The 27,582-nt window shown below is 44.2% G+C and overlaps 1 long non-coding RNA gene across 1 annotated transcript; it reads right to left on the reverse strand.

Moving 5' to 3' along the window:
• Positions 1-700: 700 nt before the first annotated feature.
• On the reverse strand, positions 701-27,582 carry LOC132684579 (uncharacterized). Its single transcript, XR_009612733.2, has 4 exons — positions 27,466-27,582; positions 15,599-15,669; positions 1,357-1,448; positions 701-1,266 (listed from the first exon to the last, which is right to left on the reverse strand). It is a non-coding gene; the product is annotated as an uncharacterized LOC132684579 (long non-coding RNA).

Here is a 27,582-nt window from a genome sequence, read left to right on the forward strand (position 1 = left end):
GCCTGGGTGGCTCAGTTGGTTAAGCATCTGACTCTTGATTTCGGCTCAGGTCATGACCTCACTGTTTGTGAAGTGCATTGGTCTCTGTGCTGATAGCATGCAACCTGCTTGGGATTCTCCGTCTCCCTCCCTCTCCACCCCTCCCCTGCTCACACATGCATGTGCGCTCGCTCTCTCTCTCTCTCTCTCTCTCCCCCCCTTCTCTCCCTCTCAAAAATAACATTAAAAAAAAGAAAGAAAAATACCCTCAACATTCAAATACAGGGATCCGCAGTTCATCTAAATGATGGAATATTGCAGTTTTTAAACATTTTAAGTTTCATGTATATATATGTTTACACACATATATTTATTGCACGTATACACATATGTAGGTGTGTGTGTAAGTGTACGTACACACACACATTTTTAATGGACAGGGGACTGTTCAAGAATATAAAGTAGGAAAAATTATAACAGGATAAAAACTATATATGTGATATAACAACTATCATTTTGGGTCAGTCTCAGCCTGTAGATAATGATGCTATTGGCTAGAAATGCCTGCGGGCACTCACCGGGGCCGGTACCACTTGTAGGGAGCCCCCCAGAGCCAGTGTGGTGGCTGGACCAGCCCTTCCAGTTCTTGTTATGATTCCAAGACAAGTTCAGCGATAACCATCAGGAAACTGAAAAATCAAGGCGTATTACTCACAAGTTTTGGAGGGCACACGGCATGCCTGGAGCCACCCAGGAGACCTCTGAGAGAAAGAGGAGGGGGGCCTGGGGTTCTTCCTTTACTGCCACGGAGGGTGGGGTGCCTAGCATTTCTTGATTTCACTATTGGTGAACTTAAAACATAAGATCCAGAATTAAATCCCTCGGAGGGAAAGGCAAGCAGCTGGATGTTTCCCCTTCCCCAATTCCTAGATACAGTTGACTCACCCTGTCATTCTTCCCCAGTCTGTGGAGGTCCAGAAGCCTGCCAAAGACTTCTGCAGCTGCCGGTGGGCATCAGTGCTCTTGGTCCCCTGAGCTGCCGCCTCCCCCACCCTCAGGTTTATGCTGCTTGTTTGGGTCTAGAAGTGAAATTAACACCTCTTCACAGCACCCCCAAAATATCCATTCACACAGTGCAACATAAGCCTCTCCCTCATCCAGCTTCCCCCCACTTCCAAAACCCTTTGGTCAGAGGACACCCAGCCCCCACACCCCCTCTCCTTCCTATTCCAAGGGACAAGATGTTCTTCCACGCTGAATCCAGAAAATGTATCAGTTTATTTTTCTCTGAAAAAGAAAGAATTTCACGCCAAAGAGGAATTCTGATGCCAGCTGTTACTTTAATTAAAAAAATAAAAAAATCAACTCATTACATACCAAAATGCTAACAGAGGAATTGCAAAGTCCAGGCACTGTGGGCAGTTATTTTCTTGGTGATTTTCTGTATTTCCCAAGTTTTCTGTGTATCCCTTTCCAAATAAGAAACACAAAAGGAAAAATACGGTGTCATTGTTGATAGCACTCACTGATGAAGAGGGTGCAAAGGCCCCCGATGGAGGAGGAAAGGGGACCTGCCAGGGCAGGCAGGCTCCCTAGGGCAGGTGAGTTGGCGGAGCACGCCCCCTCGTGGGGCGTCCCGTTGGCGCCCTCCACTCTCCAGCTCTAACGTCCGTTAGAGCTGCCTTTGCAACGGTCACCCCAGGCGCCTCTTGGAAAGCCAGTGAATGATCTTGTCCCAGCCTCACCCTTCCCTGCGCGCCCTGCTGAGGGGAAAGGGGAGAGGCTGTGGCATTCTGGTGTGCCAGCCGCCACCAGGAAGGGGGGTCCTGGCTGCCAGGAGGGTGCAGAGTGGGAGAACTGCCGAGCAAGTCCACTTCCTAACAGCCTGCTTTAACCTCCTGGATTCATTAACCTTAGTTCTAATTAGCGCGGCTCCAGCGTTTTGCTGCCGCTCACCATCGCAGCTGCTTAATTGCCTGAACAGAGCAGTTTGCCTATTTGGGGCTACAAATTAAAAGGTCTTGTTTCAGTTTGTGTGTTTCCTAATTTTAATTTAATTTGCAGCATTAATCCTTCTCAAGATTCACTAGCACGCAGCTCCGCTGTTTGCTAAAGCAAACAGCCCCGCCTCGGGCCTCCCCACCACTCTCGCTCTGCCGCCTAGGGGAGCCCCCAGATTTGTTGGGGAGGGGAAGATACACTCCAGCGGGACTGGGAGAAGTCTCTCTCCTGGAGAGGACTGGTTTGGTGAGATAGCTCCCACCCAACCACCTGCATACCCCAACACCACCGCCTCCCTGGTGCTGCTCTTGGCCTCCAGGGGCCTCATCTCTTCTCTTAGCTCTCCTCCCTTCTTCATGGTCTCATAATACTGCTCTCTGCATTTCCGCTGTTTGCACCAAACCTCCGCTCCAACTGGGAAAGGGCTGGGGGTTACCCTGTTGCCTGAACACCCCCTGAACTTTTCTAGTGGCTGGGACTGGGGGAGGGAGGGACGCTCTCCCCAGGCTCCACCCTCCCCTTGCAACCAGCCACTGAAAAGCCTCCTGCTCTCCAAGGTCTGCAGGACTCAAGTCACACGTCTTTAATAAAGATTGCCTCCCATTGTTCCGAGGCATCCCTTGGTGATGCCTTGATGACTCATTCAATAGCCATGCTCATCTGCCTGATGGCATCTTCTCTCAGCTTCCCCACTTTCCAAAACCATCACAGTGGGGGGTTAGGATTTCAATACTTGAATTTCCAGGGAGAGGAGTGGGGGGACACAAACATTCAGACCGTAGCAGTATCTGTGACCCAAACCATAGGACTGGCTGAGTACTGGTTTGGTACTCTCCACTGTGTCCAGTGGAGACAAATGTACTAGTGTCCCAATTATTACCACAGATCTGGTGGCTTAAAACAGAAATTTATTCTCTCAAAATTCTGGAGGCCAGAAGTCCAAAATAAAGGTGTCTGCAAGGCCACACCCCCTCTGGAGGCCCTAGGGAAGAATCCTTCCTTGCCTCTTCCAGCTCCTGGTGGCTCCTGGCATTCCTTGTGGCTGCATGTCTCCAATCTCTGCTTCCGTCTTCATATGGCCTTCTTCCCTGTGTGTGTCTGAGTTTTCTCATGTCACTTAAAGGACACTGTCATTGGATTTAGGGCCACCCTAAGTCCAGAATGATCTCACCTTGAGATTCTATAAGTTTAATTACAAGTGCAAAGATTCTATTTCCAAATAAAGTCGCATTCACAGGCACTAGAGGTTAGGACCTGGATCTATCTTTTAGCGGCCACTGTTCAGCCCACTGCAGAATGGCTTCTCACCTGGCCAGTCTTCCACTTGGAAGCAATACAAAGACGAGTATGCAAAAGACACTTAAATCCCAGATAACCAACAAAGTGGGTACTTCAGTCTCTGAAAGTGACCCTACCCTGTAAAATCAACACTGTGGGCAAAGCCTGGTTTGTTTTTAAGCTTCACCAGCACGCTGAGGCTTAGAGCAGGATGCTAGAAACAGATGGCAGCACTTCCCTGAGTTTTCTGGAGTTAATAGAAATAAGACCGAGAGAGATGAAGCGTGAAGAAACAGAATGTAAAGACTTCTTCCCACACAAACTACCTGCACAGAGAGACCAAGGCAGAGTAACCGGTAGGTATATATTTGACAGATGAATGCGGAAGTGAATCTATAAACAAGTTAATGGTTCTTATAAAGCTGTGAATTTCTCTAACATGTAATCACATGCAAAAGAAGCAATGAAGGTAGATAAGTCCATTTAATTTGACCATTATTTATTAAATGTCTACTTTGCCTTCCGAGGCTGGAATTGAAGTGAGATATACGAGAGCTTAGACCAGTGATGGTGGTTGAGCTGGTGGTAAGACATCAGTTAATATTCATCCATTCATTCATTCATTTATTCATCCATTCATTCATTCTTCACATGGGGCAGGCAATGTGCTTGATGCAGAGTTGTTATCAAAAACATTTTGGCCAATATGTGTGTCCTTATTAATGCATTACAAGGCAGGATCTGATTATTACCATAATTTCAAAGTAGCAGGAAGCATAAATGATATTTTGAGAAACTTGCAACAACTGTGATGTAACATGACTACGTCTATGGAGTCTATTGTGACAAAGTCATGGATTCTGCTCCTACTACTAGGTCTGTTGCTACATCCGTAACTGAAGGAAATGCTAAATTTCAGTCAGAAGTTCACAAAAAGAGAGAGGTAGTTTTCCCATCCAGGTCTACAAACCACTTGATTATTGTGAGCTCCTGAGTTTAAAGTTCTAGGTACAACCACAAGAGAGACTAAACTCCGCCTGCTCCAACGTGGGGCAGGTGCCTTCACTGGCCCCCCAGGGGCCGTCCCTATGACATTGTGAAATGTGGATGAGGAAGGAGAGCCATTTCCACAAATGAGCGGGGTGGGGAGTGCAAGGGGCAGGATGAGAGATAGACACCGTGTGTCTATTACACTGGAAAATTGCTTAAACTGAGCAAAGACTCATTTGGTTGATCACGCACGTGTAATTCACTCCATTACTGTTAACAACCAAAATGTGGCTTCAGGCTGGACTATAATAAGAAATCAGTATACATGGCAAAATGGTTCATTTCCTCTTCTCAACTAAGCACCGGGACAAAGGCATCTTAGAAGAAATTAAAATCAGCAGGATGGAAAGTGAGAAAGAATTACTCAAGTGCAATTAATAATCATTAATAATTAATAACCATTCCGCCCACACACTGGGATCCTACCCTTATTGCTAATAAGCTAAGGACTCAAGGGTTACATATCGCTCTGTGTGTATTTGTTAATTTCTTTTCAAGCATTCTATAATTATTCTCAAATTAGCCTTCAGTGTGAGCATGAGTCTACAGGGGAGATTCTTATTCTTTCATAACATTTCACAACGTGATCCCAATCCACCCCCAGATCCCCCTTTACCACTTCCCCACACCCACCATGTTCCAGCCACATAGAAAGTCTTGCCTCTTCCAGGTCAAGGAGATATATTTATGCTAAAAATTATTCACTGAAATTTATCTGAAATTCAAATTTAACTGAATACACGCTATTTTTATTTGCTACATAAATAAATAAACCCTACCCAGATCACACTTTGTACTTTCAAATGTCCTTGTCATTGTCACACTATCCTTTCCCTTAAGATGCACTCCGTTATCCCCTTGGCAAACTCAGTCTTCAAGAACCACCTCAAGCACCCTTCCTCTGGAGAACCTTCCCTATTTCCCTCAGGTAGATCATCCCGAGATAGTTTCTTATACCCATTAAAGACTTGAACAGTGAATTGGCTACCCGTCTCCCCCACTGACCACGAACTCTTCAAGGGTAGCACTGGGTCTGGGTATCTTTGTATCTTCATGCCTGGTGTGCAGTAGAGACTTAATAAGTGTTTGTGGAAGGAATGAATTAACGAATTTGTTGGTAAATGAACTGCTGCTCTTCCTATTAACAGCCTTCCTGCTCCTATTTCCCCTCGCCACACTGATTCATCTCCTTAAAACAATATTTTTCAAACCTCGGGCCATTCCTTAGTAAGAATACAAATTAATTTAGAGGATAAAAACCAGCGTGAAGCAGAATAGAATGGGGGAGAGTAGAGAGGGTGATGCGTAGCAGAGTGGAGTGGAGAACAGCACAGCTCACACAACACGGCTAAACCTTGATGAGTTTCAGGCACATGCGTGTATGTGAGTGCGTGCACGTACTGGGTTTCACCAGAAAATGTATTTCTTACTGTAACTGATGGTCAAAGTAGTATGAGAGCCCTGTGAGGAACATCGGGATTGGTTGTTGGCTGTGAGTCTCTGTTAACATTTCTTGTGATTTCTTCGCTCTCCCTCCAAACATCTTCGATGGCTCCCCATCTCCGACATTCGAGACCTTCTATGATCTGGCCTCAACCAAATGCTTAGGCTTTTCTTCCCACAACCGTCTCCACAAACCATCCACCCCAGATAAACGCCTGCTGCATGCCCACTGCCCCCACTTAAATGGACAAGATATACTCTTTGCTCCCCAAAGTCTGTTTTCCTTCTCCGCTCCAGCCCATCCCTTAATGGCCTCTCTCCTGCTTCTTTTTTCCATAGAATTACCCCTGCTTCCTGACATCCAATCCAAAGGAAACTCCTACTTCCCTCAACCCTCTACAAAATCACCTTTTAAAAAACCCCAAATCCTGGGCCACTTGGGTGTCTCAGTCTGTTAAACACCCAACTCTTGCTTTCAGCCCAGGTCATGATCTCACGGTTCGTGATTTTGAGCCCTGCCTGGGGCTCCACGCTAACAGTTCAGAGCCTGCTTGGGATTTTCTCTCTCCCTCTCTCTCTGCCCCTCCCCGGCTCGCTCTCTCTGTCTCTCTCAAAATAAACTTAAAAAAAAATTAAAAACACCAAACCCAAATCCTATAATAGTTTCTTTCCAATGCCTTCTTACTTAGAAGCCCCTCCGTTCCTTACTGGTTCCTCCAATGGCCTTACGCGCACGGACAGGTGGCTCAAACTGGTGAGCACACACCTAATGTTTGCTGTAAAATACCATCAGGGTTTTTGTACCACCACGTGATTCCATGCTTTTCACATGGTGAGAATTGTCTGGATTGTGTGGTGGATGTCGTTTGCACAGAATATAAAGTTGTTTGCGTACACAGTCTAGGTTCGATATGTCAGGTTTGCGTGAAGAGTGTCAGGCCAACTGCCACCTAAAAGTTCTTTTAATTGGCTGTGGCGTGTTCTCACAGTCACACAAACGACAAATAACTGAAGATTCTGGCCCCATTACTCCATGATTGATGTCAATAAGCCACACAACACTGAAGCTGCCAAATACGTTTTTTAGACTTTTTGGGAAACGACTTCAAAGCCTTTTGGAGAGAGATGCAGCGTATAAATACATTTCAGAACAAAGAATGCTGTATGGCTGTGTTGCACTTCATAGGTTTCGAAGTTCTGTGACATCAGTCACTTTCTGGTGATGTCCACTCCCACCGGTCATGACTAAAAGCGGCTTCCTTAACCATGTGTGCCCGTTCTGAAATGAGTGCATACAAACCCAGGAAGCAAATGTTTTCTTTTACCCAAAGATCCTGCATGTTCTTCACAAATGCTGAAAATCAACTTAGAAGCATTATGTAATCTATTCAACCTGCTCAAATAAGTTCTGAATTCAGTTCAATAACTCCCCCCTCCTTTCAACAGTCTAGTGCGTAGCCGAGATCTAAAAAATAAATTGATACACATTTAAAAATCACGTAGGAGTATCTCCTACATACATCTTATTTGATCTTCAGAGCTGCGTGCCAGCAAGGTACATGTGAGGAAATTAAAATTAAGGAGCATTTCAGTAATGGTCTGAATTGTATACCTCCCAGATTCATGTGTTGAAGTTCTAACGCCTAATGTAAGCATATTTGGAAATAGAGCCTCTAAGGAAGTAGTTAGGGTTGAATGAGGTCATAAGGTGGGGTCTAATCATCCAGGAATGGTGTCTTTCTAAGAAGAGGAAGAGACACCAGGTCTCTCTCTCTCTCTCTCTCTCTCTCTCTCACTCACTTTCTGTCTCTCTCTCCCTCACTTCACACACAAAGAAGAAAGCCAGTTGAGGACACAGTGAGAAAGCAGCCAGGAAGAGAGGTCTCACCAGAAACCAACCCTAATCTTGGACTTCCAGCCTCCAGAGCTGTGAGAAAATACATTTCTGTTGTTTAAGCCACCCGGTCATTGGTATTCTGTTCAGCAGCCCAAACAGACAAATACAAATTCCAAAGTCAAACAGATAATAAACGCTGAAGATAGGATTTAAAACCAGATCTCTGGACACCAAGTCTAGCATTCTTTCTAATACACCAAGAGCAACGTTTTGGATCGGACTTTAGACTAAGTTCTGAACTTCCTAGGGACTCAGAGAAGTAAAATGAAACCTGTCTCCTCTGTACGCAGAGCAATTACTGTGGTGGCTATTTTCACTACTTCAAGCTTGCCCGGCTTTGGGGAGTTACTCCCAACACTTTCTCTTAACTTTCATTTTAACTTGACTGTGTGGCAGAGCTCTGAGGCCAGAGGCCATAGCATGGACAGGCCAGGATGCAAGGTTTGTTCAGTGTCAGAATCTACCCCAAACTTTCTTCTGCTTTTCTTTTTTACTTTACCCACTGGTAAGGGCCCTGAGGCTGGAGACAGAGGCTCAGAGCAGCCAAAATCTACACCTGGTCTTCAGGGTTCGCCCCTACTCTCTACTACTTTTATCTTAGCTAGTATAAATAACAATAACCAAAGAACAGTATGTTCTGCTTTTCTCTCATGTCCTGTGCATTTTCTTATGCAACCAGTGAGCTAACTCCCTGGAAGCTGCATCCATCATTTCTAATTTCCATTGATAACGTTTAGTTCCAGTAACTGATGAGAGCTGCCAGTCCATACCATGGATGACCCCGCCGTCCAGGAATCAAAAGTGTGTCAAGCCTTGCCCTCTCACCCTTTCTCTCTCCAAACCACGTGTTTCGGTGAGTCAGGGTCATTCTACTGAATCCCACTTCTCTTGGCACCAACTACTTGCTGTTGGCCCAAATGGGAGGCTTGAGGGGATAGACCTTCAGAGTTGCCAAGTCTCCCTCAAACTTCTGACACTACCTGCAAAGATAGAGTCCACCTACGAAGTTAAGAGGCCATGGTTTCCATGACTTTTCTCACTTCTGACACCAACCACAAATTCCGGGGGTTCCCAAAACCACCCTCCGTCTCCATCATGCATTCAAAGGATTCACAGAACGGGCTGAAAGCTGCAATAGTCATGGCTAGAGTTTATTACCGAGAAAGGATACCAGTGAAAGTCAGCCAAACAAGGAAACACATAGAGAAGAGTCTAGAAGGTTCCTAAACACAAAGCTTTCCATTGCCCTCAAGACATATTACCTTCCCATCACCAGTGTGTGACCATACACATGGAGCATCGCCAACCAGGGAAATTCACCTAGTCTGCAGTGCCTAGAGTTATTATGGGAGCTTTATCTGCAGGTATTATTGATGAGCCATGGCGTTTAACTCAGCATTCAGCTCTTTCCCCAACCCCAGAGGTAGGGTTGATAACATGTGGCCCAAGGGACCCACCATGCATCACCTCGTTAGCATAAACTATCAAGTGTGACCTAAGAGGCCACTATAAATAAAAAAGACATTCCTGGCACTTGGAAAATTCCAAGAGTTTAGAGGTTACCTCCCAGGAACCAGGGACCAAGGCCAGACTTGTCTTTGAGCAAGGCAAGTTCTTTACTACACCTCTTTCACCTGCTTTTGCCTCCTAGAAATGCCTGACAAAGACGGAAAAATAAAAATAGTAGCTCTATTGAGAGTATATTAGCTGCCACTATACACTTATTTTTGCCTAATTCTTAAAATCCTATACGGTTGGTGCTGTTAATCCCATTTTACAGATAAGAAAATGAGGCTCAGAAAAGTTGCTGCCCCCAAAAAGTAAAGTTGCCCAAAGTTTTAGAGAGGTAAAGTAACAGATTTGACCTTGGTGACACAGCATACCCTTTGGGCTATTACGTCCATGTTGCCAATTACCTTCACTCATTCATTCTACAAACATTTATTTTATGTCTACTAGGTACCAGGAACTGTTCTAGGTGCTGGAGATCTAGCAAAGAACAAAACAGACAAGAATAACTGCTCAAATGGGGTCGATATTCTAATGGGAGGAAAACAGAAAATTAGCAAACAAGCAAAATACATAGTATTTTGAATGGTGATATTACTATGGAAAAAATAAAGCAACATGTACACCTTATTTAGATCTTCATTTAAACACATCAACGGTAACAAGACGTCTTTGAGACAAATGGGAAATTTGAATATGGACTGGTGTTGCGATACTATTGATGTTGTTAGACTGGATGACGGCATGATGTCTATGTTCCAAAAAAACAGGTATTTATCTATTAAAGATTTAGGCTGATTATGGATAGAGTAAGATTGCAAAAAGTGTTGATAATTATTGATGCTAGATGATACATATGTGAAGGGCCTTTATACTAATATTTCTAATTTGGGGTAGGCTTAAAATTTTACAGAACACAAAGTTTTTAAAAAAGAAAGAAAGCAATGGATGGGGGTGGCAGATAGGTCTTGCTACACAGCTTGCAAGATCAAACCGGTATATTGGAGAAGACCTTGCTAAGAAGATGACACCGGAGCAGTGCAGGGGAGGGGGCTATGAGGCTCTCTAGGGGAAGAACATTCCAGGCAGGGTCTAGTGCAGAGCACTGAGGTGGCAGTGTGCCTGGTAGGGCATGTTCAAAGGAAGAAGTCCATTTGCTGGAAAGGCATGAGCAACTGATTAAAGTAGAAGGTGCCACCAAAAAGTTAACAGAGATGGGATGCGTGGACCGGAGAGGAAGTAGAGGCATGGCCACATCCAGCCAAGAATCCATACCCCCCAAAACGAAGAATACCTACAAACCAGTAAGAAAAATGCAGGTAACCCAACAGAAAAATGGGCAGAAGACAGGAACAAGCACTTCACAGAGAAGTAAATGGCCAATAAGCATATGATGCTTATTGAAGTAGGTGCTCGACTTCATTAATCGTCAAGAAAATGCAAATTAAAACCACAATGCTACACCATCACACACCCACAGAAAGATTAAAATTAAAAGGCAGGCAATGCTAGGAATTAGCATTGAGGATGTGTAAGTTGCTACAAATTGCAGGGTCTACTAACACCCAACATATGCATAACCTTGAAGCAATCAATTCCATTTGTAGGTATATATCCAACAGAAAACCCTGTAAATGTTCACCAAAGACTGGAACAAGAATGCTCACAGCAGCACTGTGCTTAAAAAACTGAAAACTGGGGCGCCTGGGTGGCTTAGTCGGTTAAGCGCCGACTTCAGCTCAGGTCACGATCTCGCAGTCTGTGAGTTCGAGCCCCGCATCGGGCTCTGGGCTGATGGCTCAGAGCCTGGAGCCTGCTTCCGATTCTGTGTCTCCCTCTCTCTCTGACCCTCCCCCATTCATGCTCTGTCTCTCTCTGTCTCAAAAATAAATAAACTTAAAAAAAAAAAAAAAGGTTGCTGAGGATTCAACTCAGTTAAAAAAAAAAACAAAAAACTGAGAACTACCCAAATGCCCAGTAACAGCAAAATGGATAAACAATGGGCTACAAAAAAGCATTTAAAATAACAAAATAAACCATATATATGAATCTCACAAAAAAAAAATAGTGAGCAAAGGAAGCAGACCCAAAGAATACTGTGATTCCATGTATGTAAAGATCAACAACAAGCAAAACGAATCTGTGCTGGTAGAGGACAGGTTGTTGCTTACCACTGTGGAGAAAGTGACTGAAAAGGAGCATGGGAGATTGGGGAAGAGCTGATAATGTCCTGTTTCCTGATCTGGATGCTAGTTAAGTACCTGCATTCAGTTTGTGAACAGCTACCAAGCGGCACCTTGATGAGGTGTGCATTTTTCGGTATATTATGCTTCAATAAAATGTTTTTGAAAAATCACGTAGGGCCATTTTGGTTCCCTCCTCCAAGATAGTAGTGACATGGCCAACGTGCAGATGCCCCTATCATGCATCCTATGCTGCAGGGCAGGGGGGGTGTTGCCGGAAAAAGAGCAGAAGACGTGCCTTCTCAGCTCAAAGTTGCAGCCTCAGTGGTTAAAGACGCGGAAATGGACATGGCAAGTTTTTACTCCCAAGAAATGGGGCAGAACCGTAAACAAGAAAGGAAACTATGATGATAGCCACCTTCCCCTCAGCATTACAGATGTTGGTAAGGTACCTGATTGTATCTTATCTCACAGAGTATTTTTACACAAGGTCATGATGCCAGTTAAGTTGTGGCATCATTTTGAGACCAAACTGCTCAGAGTTCAAAGAAAAAGAGATTGAATGTTGCTAAGTGTAGACGTTATGAACTCTTCAAAAGCCAAAAATTATTACAGCTTTTCAAGCTAGATATGAAAAGGCCAATGGATCATCCTGCAGGTTTTAATTTCTAATACAGTAAATACTGATCTCTGTAACCTACATAAGCAAAAAGCTCTTTGCATCCTCAATAATTTTTTTGAAGAGTAGAGGATCTTGAGCCCAAAGGGAATAAATCACTGTGGAAGGTCCTCAGCCACACTAGGTTCATTTCTTCCTATGACCTCATACGGAGCTACTGTTCGGGGATTCTAGCAACCAACTAAATTTCTGTCTGGGCCTAGGTTACCATTCCTTCTATTCCTTCTGGCTCAGGAAGCTGCTTTTCAGTGACCTGGAGACATTAATCAACCTTAGCTTTTTCCTCCTCGGCATTGTGAGTTTTCTTTTTTGTTCATTAGTTTTTCCCTTTTTTCTCTATTCTTTTTTCCTCATCCTTATTCCTTTTTATTCTTTTATTTCTACTCTTCTCCATTTATTTTTCCTTTTACGTCATTTTTTTTCTTTTTAAATTCGTTTGTATCTGTTCAGTTTTGGTTTTGGGTTTTGGAGAGGGGAGGGCTCGTCTGACATTGCATTTTGACTCCATTACCAAGATCAGCTCCCCAGGAGAACTTCGAACTGGTTTTCTTTTGAGTTGATCTGGACCAACCTTCTCACCAGCTTTTCCCAAATGTGAGCCGACCTTAGGACACCTTGACTCCAAGTGCGGCCTTAGGTCCAACATGCTGCGGGGCCTCTCAGTCACCTCTGCCGAGGAGAGACTCAGACAACAGTGTCCTCAAGCCATTGGCCAGGGTAACGGGGCTGTGGTGAGGCTGGCCCAGCACATCCTGACCGGGAAAACGATGGCCGTGAAGATCACTGCTGAGACCCCACAGAACTCCGCCAGCCTCCAGAGACTACCCCGCAAAGCAGGACTCATGAAGGGCAGATCACCTCCACACGGCAAAACACTTAAAGTGGCTGCGGAACTGCCGGCCTCGTGAGGAGGGGCACTGGTGGAGGAGAGGTGTTCGAGCACCCGGTGGCCCACGGCAGTAAGAGAGAGAAGAGGCTGAAGGCAGATTCCATCACATAGCATCCTCTGCGCAGACTGTCTCCAGGGGTCCGTGCCTGTCACTAAGTATGACAGGCGCTGTCCATAGAGACTTAAAGGCAGAAAACCTGCCCTTAGATGCAGGTATGAGTATCGCGACTGCCAACTCCGGCTTCAGCAACAAGCTCACCTTTTCCAACAAGCCGGATGCCTTCTGTGGCAGCCCCCCGTGTGCCGGCCCCCGCTCGTCCAGGGAGTCCTTCAACACACACGGGCCAACACATTCCTGCCTCTTGAGGGACAGAGCTCCAAGGAGCTATGCCAGCCGGTGCTGAGCAGAACAGAGCACCTTCCATTCTAGCCCGTGGAAGGTGGAAATCTGCTGGAGAAGTTGCTCTTTGCCACCCGGTAAGAGGGGCAGGTGGGGGATACTAGGAAGACTCCGTGGGTTACTGTGGGTCATGAATCTGAGGGCCTGAAGGCCCAGGTGGAGCCCCTCTGTGACTACAAGGACCTGGGCCGGCTGAATTCGGGGTGCCCGTGGGTTACACCTGGAAGGAGAGACCCGGGACTCACTCACAGGCCAGAAGTGCAATGAGGTGATGGCCACCTACCTGCTCCCGGGGGGGTGAGAGACCCGAGGGCGACCTCCCGCCCTGAAGCCTGAGCCTTCAGCTGATCTAACCAACAGCGGCTCCTGTCCCTACCTCCGAGGGACGCACAGGGGTCTCTGCCAACCCGCCTGAGAGGAAGACCACCCTGTCCCCCCTACCCTGTCACCAACCTCTCCACCAGCAGGAATCAGGGCAGGAATTCCTCACTTTGGGAGAGAGCGGCCTGGGCCAGGCCTCCATGCAGAACGGCCAAGACAACCTAAGCCAGCCGGGGCCCCGGGCGGAGGCTTTCCACTTCCGCCACCGCCACCGTCCCGCAGGGCCCCTGCAGGAACCCAAGGCCCAGGCAGGCCTCTGGGCTGCGCCCTTGCCGAGTCCCCCGCGAGGAGCCACCGTCCAGCACGGCCCCCCAGCAGGTCCCGGTGGCCTCAAACCTCCAGGAGGAACCTTTGTCCGAGTGTGGCCGGTTGGAACCTGAAAGAACCTGAAAGGGGAAGACCCCCCCCTCGCTCCTGGCGCGGCCGCGGAGCTGGTGACACCGCGGGAAGGACCCCTGCGCGGTACAGAACGGAGGTGACACAAGTGACAGCTCCGCCGCCCCCCAGCCCCCAGCTGCTTCGGGAGGCGGCCGCCGGGACGGGACTGCCACACCGCAGTCCGGGGACACTGCTCCTCCGCCGCGTCGTCTCTGCCGCCTTGCGCGGAGGGCAGGCGGCCCTGCGGGGGGACAGACACGGCGCCAGTGAGAGCGCACGAGGCTGAGGGAGCCCAGCTGGGCGGCCCCGTCGCCTCCTTCCCTGCGTGTGGCGGCGACACCAGCAACCGGGGACAGTGGGGAGCCTCCCGGTGCAAAAGGAAGGCCTCACTGTGCGCGCTGGAGGCCGTAGGCCAGCGGCCACCGAGGCCCCCGGTCTGCTAGCCTCGCTCCTGGTGTTGGAATGGATGGTTATGGCCGCCGGCTGGTGGCTGCTGCATCCCTCAAGTTATTTCTCGGCTGTTTCTGTCCTTGAGAAATAAGGCTCAGATCTAGGGCTCCCCTTCCCCGCCCTGCCTACTCCTGCGCTGTGGAACTTCCCCCATGCTCCAACAGGTCCAGGAGGGCATGGCCTGGCTCCTGGGGCACCCCAGCCAGGGCCCCACCCCACCCAGCGTCCCTCCAGCACTTAGTTTCTCCTGAGGATCGAACAGAAAGTAAAAGAATATTTGGGTGGGGGAAGGGACTCTGTAAGACTTCATCTGAGAGGAATCGGGAGACACTAGAGTTTTCACAGAGAATTGACATAAGCTGACTGATGTTTCAGTGGGATCCCTGTGTCTGCTAAAGTGTTTAGGGGACCAGGGCAGAAGTGGGGAAGTACCAGGAAATATTGCCATGATCCAGGTGAGTGGAGATGGTGGATTGGACCAGGGTCGTGGAAGCAAAGGTGAAGAGGAACATGGCCCTGTGACTGGCAGCTTGTACCTGCTGAATTAGCCCTCGGGGCTTGATTTCCCAGGGGCCTCCTGCAGGGCTGTCTGCCTCCCAGGCCCAGTATGGCCTTCCATCCTCTCCTATCTCTTCTCCCAGACCCCCTCTTCCAGCTAGTATCAGAAGGGCCAAGTAGCAGAGGCCAAAAGAAGTCATCTAAGATGCAGACTGTGAAGTATGGAGCTAAAGGAGACACATCACAGAGGAGGAGGAGGCCCGTCGGTTCATGGTCTCAGCTGTAAGCAACAGAAACCAACTCAGATTGATTTCGGCAAAAAAGGGGTTTATGACCATGATACTGAGCGGATCACCAAATCGCCCGTGTGCATGGAGAGTCAGGTTCTACGAAACACCGGATCAATGCCCACTACCGCATGGCACAACTCATCAGGTGTGGACATCCCTACCACCACCAGCGAGGCAAAGACTCTACAGCTTGCACCATCCACCCCTCCAGCACTGTACCCTGCATCCCACCCCGGCCCCACGGCCACGACTGCCCTAGGAACCCAGTCCAAGTGGAGGCTCCCGGTCCCTACCTCTTTGAGTCCCTGGCTCCTGTTTCCAAGTCAATGCAAGTCACCTGACCATGCTGTAGCTGCAAGGGAACCTAGGGAAGGAAGCATCTGTCATTTTCCTCTCCCATCGGGGGAGGCACCCTCTGCATCCCACTATTGCTAATAAGGTTGGGGAAATAACAAACCTACAAGGGCCCGTGGATGCTAAGCAGGCTTAAAACAATATACACACAATTGTCCATAAGAAAAAGTGTATCGGATGGGGCCCAGCAAATGTCCTATGATTAGGAGATTACCAGACTGATTTCCTTCTGTGGCTCTAATGCGCACTACCAGAAGGAAAATCCAAGAGAAAAATTATTAAAATGTCCCATTCTTTTAGTAAGTGACTTAAACCCCTGAGAAATTGACTTTAATTAACAGTCATTTAGATACTTGTTTGACTATTATTGACAACATGATACAATTTTCATTTTAGAAATGTTTGGGGACACCTGAGTGGCTCAGTCGGTTAAGCATCCCACTCTTTTGATGTCGGCTCAGGTCATGATCTCGTGATTATGAGATCGAGCCTCATATCCAGCTCCGTGGTAGGCATGGAGCCGACTTGAGATTCTCTCTCTCCCTCTTCCACTGCCAATCCCCCACTCACGTGCATGCTGTCCCTCTCTCTCTCTAAAAAAAATCTTTGTGTAATTTAGTTGTATCTGTATATGCATACAAATATATATATATATATATATATATATATATGTATATATATATATATATATATATATATATAGAGAGAGAGAGAGAGAGAGAGAGAGAGAGAGAGAGAGAGGGGCGGGGGGACATCAGAACCCTGATCATCAGAACCCACCTGGATCCAGCTATATCTAGAGCTGAATAAACTTTTAGAATTCCCAGGAATTCTAAAACATTAATTACCTTTTGGGTTTCAGTTAGTTTGAGATGAGTTTCTGTCACTTGTACCCAAGAGATTCTAGAATAAAAAATACATGTATTTAAATATTATCATAAATAAATATTATTGACACTTAACATTAGTTGATTTTGTTAGTTGGGACTAAAGACATAAATAGGCTTATATAAGAGAACCTTAAACAAAATGAGTACATGGGGTAATACAAACTTAAAGGATTATAGGTTTATTTTTATAACCCTCATATCTAGAGCTATGACAAATTTTATATTTTTAAATTTCCCATCGTTTTTATAGTCTCAGTTTTCCTAATGTGTGTAGGAGGGCCATAAGCATGTTTAACAAAAAGAAGAAAGAGGTCCTGATGTATTCTGAAAAAGTATTTTTAAATTCCAAGCAAGACAGATTCTATTATTCCTGGAAAGGAGCTTGCTTTGACATAGATGTAATGTCAGTGTGTGAAAGAAAGAATAGATTTTAAAACTTAAGCTATTTATAACATATGTGGGGAAAATGAGTATCGAAGATTAAATTTGTGATTTAAATATAGGAATAGCATACAGTTAAGGCTCAACTAAGCATCCAAGTCTAGCACTGATGCCCTGTTATCCTCAAGACACACACATGGCAAAATAGTTACTTTGCTCTAAGGGATCTAGGGCACTAGATTACACTTAAATAATGAAGTAAAATGTAAGCATTTTGAGACACTTCCTACCAACCATCGAAAAATGGACATGGACATTTACCTCCACTCCCTCCTGTAACTCCACTGAAATATAGTAAAGGGATTAGAGTAAAAGGTCAAACCACAAGGCTACATAGAAGTGGCAAGGAGACAACAGCAATAACAATTTGGAAGCAAGAAGTAGGAGTAGTGACGTTTTAGCAAACGTGGGGAAACCAAAGCCCAAGCCAGCAGCGGCCGAGCTCCCCTGAGCAAGCTCCTTCCTGCCGCAGGCCCCTCCCAAGCTCTGAACTGGAGGCATCAGGGACCCTGGGGGAGGGGGGGTGGTTTCAACAGGTGGTTGAAAAGTCAGGGGAGTCCCTGGAAGTGTGAATACAGAGTGGTTAGAAGGCCATATCTGCTCCCCACTGACAGAAGACGGGAGGTTTACTCTCTGGAGATGTACATCAAACAAAACTCTGGACTTCAGGGCCCCAGTTCCCCATGTTGGCAGTAAACTGAGCTGAAAACAGGAACAAGTGAGCATCAGACAGTGAGACCCTCCTGACCCCCTTGTCTACTAGCTCCGTGAATGCTGGTAGTTAATTTAGGATGTTGTTTTCAGGCTACCTTTACTTTCTTCTTTCTAATTATAACTATGTTTTTAAATTCCTACCGTAAGTATGTATTTGCATATAGTTAAACATAACTTAGGAGGTGAATTATTTCCAACCTATAATCCTATATCTAGCCACACTATCCTGTCAGCCAATTAGGATAGATTGAAGGATTGATCTGACATGGAAATTTATCTCCCAAACACCGTTTATCAGGAGCCCTCTGAAATGTACTCTATTGAAATGAGGGGGAAGTAAGAGGGGGGTAAGGGGGCCAACATGAAATCTCAGAAAATGGAGGATCCAACATATGAGAGAAATGAATAGAATTTTCAGGATGAAGATGAAGGGAGATGTCAGGACCTAGAGAATAAGGAGGTTGGAGAAGGTGAAATCAGGGCTCTTGGAGTGATAGACACCCTCCAGCAGGGCCAACTTACCCATGAGGCGCACTCCACACAGTACCTCGGGCCCATGATACATTTAGGGACTATCAGAAATGTATTCTTTTTAGTTTCCCTAAAATCAAGAGCCAAATTTAATGTAATAACAGTGGATATACAATAATGAATCCAACCTGGATTATATTCTTTATCCGAGTGCAGCCATGAAATGCAATTTTTAGTATTTGTTATAGAAGAAGGGGCTCACAATGGCAAAACCGCTAAGACCTACAAAAGTCATAATGTGGCCCTGACCTCCCAGGGGAAAAAAAAGAAATTGGATAGCTTTATTTCAACATATGGAAAGATGGTTTAGACCAAGTGGGTTAGTCATAGGCACACAGAAAAAACTAAGCAAAGAAAAATCAAGACGATACATCGTAAAGGGAAAACAAGGTCTATATGTAAGGAGATGTAATCCTAATATATACAAGAACAGCATGAAAAACCCATTGTCAAAATAGACACTGAAAGCTGATGTAATAAAATACAAAGCTCTAGATCAGGAAAATGAGAGAAGGGGAGAAATGTGCACAGTGGTAAGAGAACTAATTCCTCTTCTCTAGTAGGAAGGACCTAGAAAATACAGAAAGTTAAAAATTAAGAAATGTATTAGAGGGGCGCCTGGGTGGCTCAGTTGGTTAAATGTCCGACTCTTGATTTCACTCAGGTCATGGTCTCATGGTTCGTGAGTTCAAGACCCGCATCAGTCTCTGTGCTGACAAGTGCGGAGCTTGCTTGGAATTCTCTCTCTCTCCTCCCTCGCTCTCTGCCCTCCCCCAAACACACTGTCTCTGTCTCTCAAAATAAATAAATAAACGGTAAAAAAGAATAAAAAATAAATAAACAGTGTCAGAGACATGTTATAGAAAAGTGAAGATACATAATAGAGGAAACAGTTAAAAGAGATGAACATCAGTACCTTCGGGAATGAGGATCAAGGGAGGTGCAGATGGGAACTGGATGCCGACCTGCCTCGGCTGACTTGGAGAACTTTTTGGTTTCATGAAGGAGAACCTTTGCTACTTAAATAAAATTTAAGATGAAAGGAACTATATGCACTGCTGTGTGTTAATATACTTACTTGAAGAATTTTCTATTTGCCTAAATGTTTATGTATTAAATTTGTAAAAGCTTAAGAAGTGCAAAAATGATGGAATTGCATGATGCAACACTTAGAAACCATGAAAGACATGCTCACGGGAGAGTATATATTAAGGAGACCACGAGGCCGGAATGAAATTCTAACGTGATTGAGATGAACACACTTCAAATAGACAAGAATTATGAGGAAAGCAAAAAATGCTAAATCTAATCAAACAAATGCCAAAAACAGTCAATATGTTAGAGTCCCTAAGGCAGAATATAAAATAGGTTATAAATATGAGCTCTCCATGACAAGACACTGAGGGAAGAAGTAAACCACAGAATAAGTTCCGGAATATTTTATTAACAGCTATTATGATCTGTTAAAATGCATGTTAGGTAGGATATTCATATATAAAAAGCCTTGAAGACATTTGAATATCTATTCCCAGAAGTTACTCCCCACTCCCTGCTTCAGAATGCGTTTTCCATGGATTCTTTTAAATTCATAGCAACTGGGGCACTTGGGTGGCTCAGTCGGTTAAGCGTCCCACTTTGGCCTCAGTCATGATCTCATGGTTCGTGAGTTCGAGCCCCACACGGGGCGCTCTGCTGTCAGCTCAGAACCTGCTTCAGATCCTCTCTCTCTCTCTTTCTGCCTCTCCCCCACTTGTGCTCTCGCACTCTCTCTCTCAAAAATAAACATTTAAAAATGAATAAATAAATTCATAACAACGGCCCAACAGCATGTCCACTCCACAGTGCTGTGCTATCTACTCCTCCATGAATGTTACAGCTAAATGATTTTAAAAAGGAAAAAAAGAAAAAGAAAATGGCAAAGATACCCTTAGCCAAAACAAAATCAAATAGTTCTCTCAGACATGAGTCAAAAACTTAGATATGCATAAAATAGTGTTTTAAAAAGATCATGTCACTTTATAGAAGTAGGGGGGAAACGTTCTGCTGACCATAACATATTGAAGACAACAAAAATCCAGGAAAAGCAAAGAGTTAAGGTGAAGGTAGGCTTGAGCAGTGAGGTACAAGCCAAAATGTTTCAGACCACCCTGTCTATAGCACGTGAGGCAATTTGGCACTTTCCAGGGACCAGCACGAGTGTAGAGGCCCAGGACACCCTGAAACGCTGCACAAATATTAAAAAATAGTTTTCCCTAATAAACTCTTTAAGCCAGATACTGAAAGCAAGTTGTTCATGTTCCTTCTCAGGTCACACCCTGTTATTTGAGAATCTGAGTAGTGGATAAATAATAAGTAGAACACGTATCGTGTTCTTATTAGGGGCTAAGTGCATGTTTTAGGTCCTTTGTTAAGTCAGCACAGATTTATTGAATGTCTTATGAGGCTATCGTGGTGACCAAAGCAGACCCTTGCCTACCTTCCCAGAGTTTCTGGTCCATTAACTTATAGACTGAGACCTCAACACATGATGGGAGGAGACCCGGAAGGAAAGTCCAGAGTGAGGGGAAAGAGAAGCAGAGAAAAGTCACTGTCCAGTCCTCCTGAAGTAGTCACGTGGAGGGAAACTGAGAATTTGCAGAGCAATCATGGGAACAGCACGTCCAGCTGTAAGAACAGGACATAGGTGGGAGCTGGTGTAGAAGCCCATGGAAGGCTATTGCCTCTGCATCAGATGGTGGGCCTGGGGTTGCTGCCGGTCGGCAGGACAGGCGGGGAGGAAAAAGGGCTGGTGGCAAAACAGAGGAGTGCAAGGACAAGCTTAGACCCCTAGACCAGCCTGTGTACCTGCCTCTCCCTGCCTCTAGGCACTACCTACAGGGAATAATAGCGGCTGCTTCATTTCCCTGTCCAGAGCTTGCACACGGACAGGGTGCAGCCTGTCCAACCCTGACATGCAACCCTTTTGGCCAACCTTGACATGCAACCATAAAGGAAATGTAGCTCCAGCTTAGGCCAGCCCAGCGCTATACTACCCCTCGTCAAATTGGAATCCTACTCACCTCTTTTAACCATATTGAACTTCGAATAGCAAAGTCTGGCTTATAACTAACCTGATGCAATTATTCCTGGTACAACCAAAAACACCCTAACCCTCACTAGCCAAAAGAGGATAGGAGGTCCAGTATGTCACTTTATCTTTGGGGAATGCCCATTCCTTCTCTTGCTAAATGACACTCCCCTTTTATAGCCTGAGAGAGATGCTGAACTACTACTAACTCTTTTCATGTTCACTAGGAGGAGAATGGGGAGGTGAAAAAAAAAAGTTGATAATACATAATATAATTTGCAAGGTTGGTACCCAAAATAGGAACCAACCCTTCTCTTGGAATTATCGAATGGTTCCTAATGGAAGTTCACAGTGTGATTGGCTTTTTAGATGGCGATTTGGTAACGTACCATTGTCATTAATGGCTGGATGGGCTGGAGCGGGAGACTGCAGATGGGTGGAGTCCCCGAGTCCCCGCGTCCCAGCATCCCCGCCTCATCCCTGCCGCCCTCCAGCCTCTTCTTGATGTTCTCTACAGATTGGAGCCCCAGCTCCAGGGAGTCTCTCCTTGAAGTGCCAGGAGCGACTTCTACACTACAACCTACAAGCTTTCTTTTAAGAACTTCAGCCTAATGAAATTACCATGAATGAGTAGCTTACAGTGGTTTTTACGATTGGAAATAACCTGAACACCCAACAGTAAGGGAGTTGGTTAAATAAATTATCGTACTTCCAAGGAGCAAAATCATAATGCAACCATTAAAATATTTTTTAAAATAGTGAATGACAAAGAAAGATTTCCATTATTAAGTGGAAATAAAGAGAGACACCTAAATTATATGCACAGTATGAGCACATTTTTTGTTAAATTATGTATGCAAAGGAAAATAAGGTTGAAAGTACCAACAAGGTACCTATATTGAACTAGCATAATAATAAGTCACTAGTAATAATCAATTTACAGAAAGGAATTTACTGTGAGGAAAAAAATGAATAAGCAAACTGAAGAATATTTGCAAAACATAACAGGCAATCTCTTTAATAGATAACTGATTTTCTTCAAATCAATAAAGATGAACAATCCAATAGAAAAATGGCATTTAGAAAAGAAAATAAAACTGATTTTTGTTTTTAAAGTAAGCTTCACGCCCAGTGTGGAGCCCAACACAGGCCTTGAACTCCGGACCCTGAGATCAACACTGAGCTGAGATGAAGAGTCAGAAGTTTACAAGTGACCTCCCAGGCACCCCAAAATAAAACTGATTTTTAAAGGTATGAAATGTTTTATCTCAACCATGGTAAGATAAAAGCAAACTGAAACCAAATCCAAGTACCATTTTTCAATATATAGCCTTGGCAAAGACAGAGAGTTTAACACATTGAATTGTCAAGAGTATAGGAAAACAGACACTTTGATGTGTTGCCCGTGGCAGCACAAATTGCTAAAACATCCACGAAGGGAAATAGTCAACTCAAAATTTTGAATGCATGTGTCTTTGAATACAATAATTTTACTTAAAGGAATTTATTCCCTGGTTGTATTCGATCACGTGGTAGTGGCATATGTGGAAGGACATGCACTACAGCCTTTTTCATAATAGGCAAAAACCAGAAACATTTATGGACTGGTTAAATTATGACGTAGCCATACAACGGAATATTCTGTGATAGTTAAAAATAGTAAGGTACCTCTTAATGTGCTTACATGGAAAAATCTCCAAGATATATTACATGAAAAATTCAAGGTATATGATGGTGTGATTGAACACTACTGTTTTGTAAAAATAAAATAAAAGGTGTGTGTATGCATAGGTGTGTATGATCTGTGTAAACTTCCACATGGCTGTGTGGCCACAGACCATCTCTGGAATGGTACAACGAAATAATTAATAAATTGCTTTCCTATAATGTTGAGGGAGGGTAGACAAGCTCCCAACAGCTAATTAATTCTTATTCTTTGCTTCCAACTTGCCCCTCCTTTCATTTCTTCATTTCCAAAAAGGTACTACCGCTTATCGCACTGATTATGTCCAAAAAAGTGGGAGTTGGGTTTGTTTCTTCTCTTTTTGTCACCCACTCTCTCCATTAAATTACTCGTCAAATCCCACAATTTTACGTCCAAAACATCTCTCAATTTTTTGTCTACTTCTGTGCCAGAAGATGTTGGTTATCTCCCATGTTTGTTGTTCCCTTTGTCCTTAGTCACAGAATCCTGGCTTTTCAACTGGTCCTGTAGTTGCCCAGAATAATCTTGCCCAGAATAATTGTCTTAATTTCTCAACTCTCCTTGCAACCACATGCGGCCATGTGACTAAGTTCTGTTGAATGAACTATAACTAAAAGTGTCATGTGTAATTTCTAGAAATGCCCTCAAAGAAAAGAGACCCATTTCCTCCCTTCCTCATTCATGTTGGCTGGAATGAAAACGTCACTGGAGTTAGAGCAGCCATAATGGACCAGGAGGCGGAAGTCACATGTTGACAAACAAGATGGAAACATCTGGTACCTGCCATTTGTGAAGACACCAGACTACTTCTAGGCTGACTATGTGCAGCCTTCAATTATGTGAGAGAGAAATAAACACATGTATGCCCAAGCCACCCTAATATGGGACTTTCTGTCACAGCTACTCCTAATCCCAAATGATAAACTGTCTCTCCATTTCAACCATCAATGCTTTGGTCCAAGCCCAACACATCTCACTTGAACTACTGCAACAGCATCCTGACCCTTCCAGCCACATCTGATATTGATCTCTCTCTCCGTTCAATTCTATACACTGCAACCAGAGCTGGCTTAAGACTCTCTTTCTCTCGGGGTGCCTAGGTGGCTCAAAATGTCATAATATCAAATCATGTATATATTACAAAAACATTTTACATGATGAAATCACTCCTTTGTTTGCAATCCTTCAATGAATTCCCATTAGTTTTAGGACAAGTTTGAAATTTTCAGGATGGCCTATTCAGTCTTACATTGGCCAACAAAATTTCAGCTCATCCCTTGCTACTTTTCCATCTCACTCTCTGGGCTCCAATCACATTAAAGCATAATATATCATGTACTCTCTACCGCTGAGCTCAGTTTAAATCTTTTCTCGCCAGTCCCCACTGCCTGACTAATTCCTAGTAATCTTCCAGGTCTTCAGTAAAATATTAACTTCCTCAAAAATCATAGTGAAAAGCCATTACCATACTTCTTCATGATGTCTTGCACTTTTCTTTATGGTCCCTCTCTCATTTCCACCTACATAAGTACTTGTGCAATTATTCATTTAATGTAATTCATTAATGAATGAATGAATGAATGAATTCATTCATTCATCCATCTCAAATGGTATGTATAGGTCCAATGCGTCTATAGTGCATTCCATGGCCTGTGCAGTTGTTAGGGTTGTTTGGTTTGTTTTCATTAAAGAACTTTAGTGAGTATATCCTCTTTTGGGTTTGCCACAGGATCTACCAGTTCATATCATTTGACCAACTTAAGTCCCTTTCTTTCTTTTCTTTTTTTTTAAGTCCCTTTCTTGTGTCCTCTAGGCCTTTGTATCTTTGGTCTGTCTTACCCACTATGCTGGAGACTCCATTAGGGGAAGGATGCTGCCTGTCTTCCATGATATCCTATGCCCTCCGTCTTAAAGCACTTGGGACCTATTAAGGTGCCGTAGAAATCCCTGTCCGGTAAATGAAAGCAATGAATGAAACTCCCTTGCCACCATTAGTAGGGAGCTTTTTCTTCCCTTGGGCTTTTTTTTTTTTTTAATCCCAGACACCCTAGGGAGATCAATGTGGAGAAGCATCCATTTGGTAATTACTGCACCGCAAATTTTGAACAAATTTAGTACAAGATTCTGAACCATAAAGCAAACTTCCACCCTCTTTTCTACTAATGGACTAAATAGAAAGTAAAATCATGTATTTGCATTTTTGAAAGTTTTGAGACAGAGTTTTGATACAAAAACATTCCATCTGGACCATTCTAGTTTTGCTCTCAAGGCACGAGGCCCCTCGCTGTCAGCACCCCCGATTCCCTGTTGGCTTTTTCAACTCAGGACACTCCAACATGTATGTTTCCATAGTCTGTCCTTACCAATAGCAACACCAAAAATAAATCCAGAACATATTGCTGAAAATTCTTACCATAGCAAACATATATTAGTATAACTCAGGAATGTTTCAATTCTGTCAACAGTTAAAAATAAAGATACAAAATAGCCATCCCTGTTCTGGCCAGGTGCTTACTTTTTATGTTTTACATTTCCTTGTCCCTTGAAATGGCAACAGTTTGAGGCTTTATTTTTTTTTTTATTCATGAGGTTATGAAAGCCAGAGACTTTTCTAAAGCCCAGGGCCTCCTACAGTTTGACTGAGAACATGGGGGCTGGGTTACTTCTAAAAATTAAATTCCGGGTTCCCTACCCCTACACATCATTATACATTTTCATTGCTTTGAAAGTTGCTTCTTATTCCTTCACACACACACACACACACACACACACACACACACACACTTTGTTTCACTTGATGAAAACTACGGTCTTCTTAATATCTCTAAGCATTTCAGAGTTGTCTAAAATGTAGATGAAAATACTAGAATCCTTTTTGTGGATTTTTACCTGTACTGAATGAAAGCAAAAAAGACAGAGAGAGTGAAAGAGAGAGGAAAAAATCAGTTAATCTTGAAATATAATGTTCAAAATTGAAATTTAAAATAGAATATAAGGGTGCCTGGGTGGCTCAGTCGGTTGAGCATCTGACTCTTGATTTTGGCTCAGGTCATGATCCCAGGATTGAGGGATTGAGCCCCATGTTGGACTCCACGCTGAGCACAGAGCATGCTTAAGATTCTCTTTCTCTTGAGGTGCCTGGCTGGGTCAGTTGGTCCGGCGCCCAACTTCGGCTCAGGTCATGATCTCACAGCTTGTGGGTTTGAGCCCCAGGTCGGACTCTGTGCTGACAGCTAGGAACCTGGAGCCTACTTTGGATTCTGTGTTTCTGTTACTCTCTGCCCCTACCCCGCTCATGCTCTGTCTCTCTCTCTCTCTCTCAAAAATAAATAAACATTAAATTTTTTTTAAAAAAGATTCTCTTACTCCCCCTCTGCTCCTCCCCCCTCAAATAAAAATAAATAAATAAAATCTAGTTTCTTTAACAAAGATCTGGATGGATGGGGCGCCTGGGTGACTCCGTCAGTTGGGTGTCTGACTTCAGCTCAGGTCATGATCTCGCGGTTTGTGAGGTCGAGCCCCGTGTCAGGCTCTGTGCTGACAGCCCAGAGCCTGGAGGCTGCTTCAGATTCTGTGTCTCCCTCTCTCTCTGCCCCTCTCCCATTCATGCTCTGTCTCTCTCTCCTTCAAAAATAAGTAAACATTAAAAAAAAATTTTAATAAAAAAAAAATCCAGATGGAAAATGTTTCCATAAGCAAAATAGTAAGAATAATTATTTTCTGTTATTAAAACAAAGTCAAAACACTGATGTTAATGAAAGTCAATCATACACTTGACAAATTGACGTCATGAGCTTTTTTTTAGTCAGTATAAAATCTTACCAAGTATGTAAACCAAAACATCAGACCACTAAATTCGTTCTATGCTTGTTCAAGTAGCTAAATGCTTTGGTGCAACATTACGTATTTTCCTATTTTTCTTCCTCTGCCTTCTACGTTTCATTCTTAGTTGAACTGATTTGAAGACCAAAGGCAATCACCTCCTCTAACTTTAGCTCTCCATTTTGAAATATCTCTATTCAATTCATTGAAAAGACAAATCACAGTGTCTCAAAGTTATGAATTGTGTGCTGCTGTGCCTGTTTCTTTTTTGCTGGGAGCAATCTGTCCAACAACCCTGTGCCCTTCAAAAAATGAGTTGCCACAAAACTCAGAGTTCTCTAAATTACCCTCACAACAGTTCTCAGATGATAAGTTTTTCCGTGGTTCCATTAGATGTCTCAGAAAATCCAAAATCATTTAACACTGCCATTGATGCAGTCACTTGTAATAAGAATAACCGCTCGCGTGCATTGAGCACTTACTCTCCTCCTCCAGGTACAGCGTTAAGCAGTTTATACACGTAATCTCATTTTATCTTCCCAGTAACTCGCTATTAGTCAAGAACTTTTGGTTTGCAAGTAGCAGAAATCCAACTCAAACATTTTTAAGTAGAAGTAAAAGAACAATCTCCCATACCTGCAAGTCTTGGAGTCTCGTTGGCTAAAGATGTGGCTGGATCCACATCATCAGGACGCCATTTTTTCTCTCAGTTCTATTCCCTCTAAGCAGCTTTATTCCCAAGCTATCCCTATA

The sequence above is a fragment of the Panthera onca genome, chromosome D2 (assembly GCF_046562875.1).
Source record: "Panthera onca isolate mPanOnc1 chromosome D2, mPanOnc1 haplotype 2, whole genome shotgun sequence".
Taxonomy (NCBI): domain Eukaryota; kingdom Metazoa; phylum Chordata; class Mammalia; order Carnivora; family Felidae; genus Panthera; species Panthera onca.